Source organism: Rattus norvegicus, chromosome 7 (assembly GCF_036323735.1).
Source record: "Rattus norvegicus strain BN/NHsdMcwi chromosome 7, GRCr8, whole genome shotgun sequence".
NCBI lineage: Eukaryota > Metazoa > Chordata > Mammalia > Rodentia > Muridae > Rattus > Rattus norvegicus.
In genome coordinates, this window is record NC_086025.1 from 909,871 (window position 1) to 913,826 (window position 3,956).

General features: G+C 45.5%; 1 pseudogene; it reads left to right on the top strand.

Annotated features, from left to right (window-relative positions):
• The first annotated feature begins 2,274 nt into the window (after positions 1-2,274).
• Positions 2,275-3,096, top strand: LOC120093523 (partner of Y14 and mago-like; annotated as a pseudogene).
• Positions 3,097-3,956: the final 860 nt, after the last annotated feature.

Consider the following 3,956-nt stretch of genomic DNA (forward strand, 5'->3'; position numbering starts at 1 on the left):
GTGTGTGTGTGTGTGTGTGTGTGTGTGTGTGTGTGTGTGTGTGTGTATGTGTGTATGTGTGTGTGTGTGAGGGTGTGTGTATTACTTGGGCCTGCACCCAGAACTGGATGCTGGGTAAATATTCTACCACTAAGCCACACTTCCAGCCCTCAACTGCTAAACAGATGTACAGAAAACCAATAAATGTGATTTTAGCAACCAAGGAAATACAACTAGAAAGTCCACTGAAATTCCATGTCACCCCAGGCAAAATGATGATTCTGTATGTAAAGAAACTTAGATCCTGGCCTGATGACCCAGGTTCAATACCTAGAACCAATGTAAAGGTGGGAGAAGGAACCAATTCATACAGACTCTCTCTGACCCTCAGCTCTGCCCTGTGGTACACATATTCCCTGACATAAATATCACTCACACGTCCAAATACTATTTGTGTTTTTGGTTTTTAATACAGAAATAAATAGATATAGGTTTATATTGCTGATAGGAATGTAATGGCTGTAGAGAATAATATGGAGGTTACTGAAGGAACTAAAAACAGAACCACTATCATAATCCACATGTACTACTCCTGGTGGATACTCAAGGGAAAATATGAAGTCGGCCTCAGAGTTTATCAGTACATGGACAGGTGAAAAATTATTTTTTCCAGAAATGCCTGATGTCTAGAGTGTGCCTGTGACTGAGCCTCCAGCTTATGTGGGACTCAGTCCTGGATCCAAACTCCCCATTCCTACAGGACCAGAAAGTACCTTGCAACCACATTTCCAGCCCAGTGGCCTTAGAGGTCAGTTCAGGGCCTGAGGATTGGTTCCAGTTTGCTCAGGGTTCCCTCAAAATACTGCAATTTTGCTTCCAGTGGTATCTGACATCCATGTGGGTATGAAATCCTGAAGTCTGAGGTGCCAAAGGTTACTGTCAGGCCTCAAGTCTCCCTTTCTATGGTTCTAGAGGTTACTTTGTGCCTGTAGCTCTGTGTTCAGTCCCATGATTGTAGACAGGCTATCTGGTCTGAAATTGGGTATCCAGTCTCCAACAGGATTTTAGAAATCTGTGAGTCTAATCTTTCTGAGTTCAAGGCCATACTGGTCAACAGATCGAGTTCCTGGAGAACCAGAGCTACACAGTGAAACCCTGTATTAAAAAAGAAAGGAAGGAAGGAAGGAAGGAAGGAAGGAAGGAAGGAAGGAAGGGAGGGAGGGAGGGAGGGAGAAAAGAAAAGGAAAGAAAACTAAAAGAAATAATCCTAAAAGCAGCATGAAAGAAAACAATAGCTAACAAAGAACTGAATCTTGATGCTGTGCTATGCTCTGGGAGCTAGAGATCGGAGATTAATGTCTTATCTGAGATTAATGTCCTACCTTCCATCTCATCTCCAGCCAGGAGTGGGTGGGAGCAAAGTCCTTCATTTCAAAGCTCAGGCTTGCTCCTCTGATCAGGCGGCTGCCTTGTTCCTGAGATTCATACTAGGGGCTTCTGTATTTAATATTCCTGTAGCTCTCCCTCCTTGGTATTTCTGCAACTGGGTTTGAATAGGCAAAGGCCACCAAACCTTGTATTCCTCTTGAGGTATTCCTGGATTAGAAGTTAACTCAGAGCAAACCAGCAATTAGTAGTAATCAGCTGAGCTATTTACAGGTATGCATGTAGAGTCTCTCCTGAATTATGAAGTGCATGTGCGCTCTCAAATAGAGAATAGAGAAGTGGCCATCTGTCTTTCCACCCTGTCTTCCCCAATGGTTATCAGGATCCTGTGCAATCTGAGTGCCCTGGCTTCTTAGATGTTCTCCTGACTCTAGAGTCTCCATTGTCTGGTGTTATTTCCATATGCTGGGAAGAACTCAACTGTGTTCTGAAGGATACACAGGGTTAGTGAAAGGAGATGAACATGAATGAGCCTTCTAGACATAGAACAAGCTGGCACCTGGGAAGAAGCAGATTGGGCTGAAGAAAAGTATTTTTCAGGCATCCGTCATGCCAGTAACATAAGGTGGTGGAAATTAGGAAGGTAACCTGAGCAAGGCTTCCCTGTAGAGACAGTAGGTTATCTAGGAGGCAGCTAGAATTTTTAACCCAGAGCTCAGGGAGTTGTTCTCAGTACATCCTCTCCAAACTCACTTTGTCATGCCTGCATTAGGTTTAAAATGGACCTAAGTCATCCACTAGACAGCAACAATGATGCATATAAAAGGCATAGTCTACTTGAGTTCTCAAACTCAAAACCACCCAACACAATTCCAGATCCAACCCAGGTCACCTAAAAAGCAATTTTAAAAGGGAATGAATGCTGCCATTTATCAAGAACTTAAATGCAGGACAATTCCATTTATTACCCCTAGAAATTCATTTATTGTGTTTGGGTTCTCAAGATGGTGACTCCCTATGTAACTGACGAGACCGGCGGCAACTACATTGCCTCAACACAGAGACCCGATGGGACACTGCACAAGCAGCTGAGGGTCAAAGAAGGATACGTGCTCCAAGAATCCCAGCCTATGAAAACAAGTATGTGAAGTTTTTCAAGAGTAAACCGAAACTTCCCCCAGGGCAGAGCCCTGATGCCACCACACAGGTCACCCCATCCAGACCTGACAGTGGTGAAGCAGGCCTCTCCAAGACAGTCAAACGCAACCTGAAGCGGAAGGAGAAGAGGAGGCAGCAGCAGGAGAAAGATGCAGAGGCCTTGAACAGGACTCTTTTTTTTTTTTTTCTTTTTTTCGGAGCTGGGGACCGAACCCAGAACAGGACTCTTGATAAGGTGTCTCTGAGAGACTCAGCCCAGACACCCAGTGCTCACCATGGCCCCCAAGCCACATCTCTAGCTGCCTTCCATGCACCCGACTCTGTTGGCACCACAGAGAAAGCCAAGAAGATCAAGAACCTAAGGAAGAAACTGATAGGTGGAGGAGCTGCAGTAAAACCTCCAGGCCGGGCAGTTCAGCAGAGAACAGCTGAAGAAGCTGACATGGCACAAGGTTCTGGAGGAGGAGCTGGAGGACTTGGAGTTGGGCCTGTGAGGCTTCAGGAGTAGGGGAGTGGACTGAAGAACAAACCATGGGGTTCTCTGGGGTCCAGGGAGCATGGGCCACAGCAGTCCGGGGGCACCCCCATACTGGCTCACTTTCCCCTCCTATGGCCCAACTCTGTCCTCTAGATCCTAGGATCTCTCTTCTTCATCCCTTCTCCTTCTCAGCTCCAATTTTTGAACTTTTCCCTTCCATCCCATTGTTCACAGTCTGAGTGCTGACCCCAGGTACCTCTGCTGCTGATCTGGGTGTCTTGTTGAAAAGGAACCCCGGGAGGGTGGAAGTCTGTCGGAGATCTGTGGCTGAGGGTACAAGGAGTATCCAAGTTTTGGAGTCTTGGTTCCTGTTCAGTGTTTATGAATAACTTCTGTGGCCACCAAAACCACCACTACTACCTCCACCAACTGCTCCTCCTCCTCCTCATCTTCCTCATCTCCCTCCTCCTCCTCTTCTTCCTCCTCCTCCTCCTTTTCATCTTTTAAGAAAGTATGAATAAATTCTTGTAGACACCAAAAAAAGTTCATTTATTGTTTGTAGCAAACCTATGCTCTGTTGAGATATAGTGGTTTCCATAGATTTATTTATTCGCTTGTATTTGTTTGTTGTTTTCATGTCCACAGGTGTTTTGCTTGCATGTATATCTGTGCACTAGTGTGTGCCTGGTGCTTAAAAAGATCAGAAGAGGGCATGAGATCCCTGGCACTAGAGTTATGAGTGTTGAGAGCTGCCACGTGGGTATTAGGGCTCCAACTCAGGTCCTCTGGAAGAGCAGCCACTGTGCTTAACTGCTGATTCATCTCTCCAGCTCACTTCCATATTTCAAATACAGAAAAGTGGAAATCTTGGGATTAACCATCCAGGTAGACAAGACCAAACAATGACCACACCCAGCTGTATAGGCTATGAAATGAAGTGTTATTTCCTTTACTT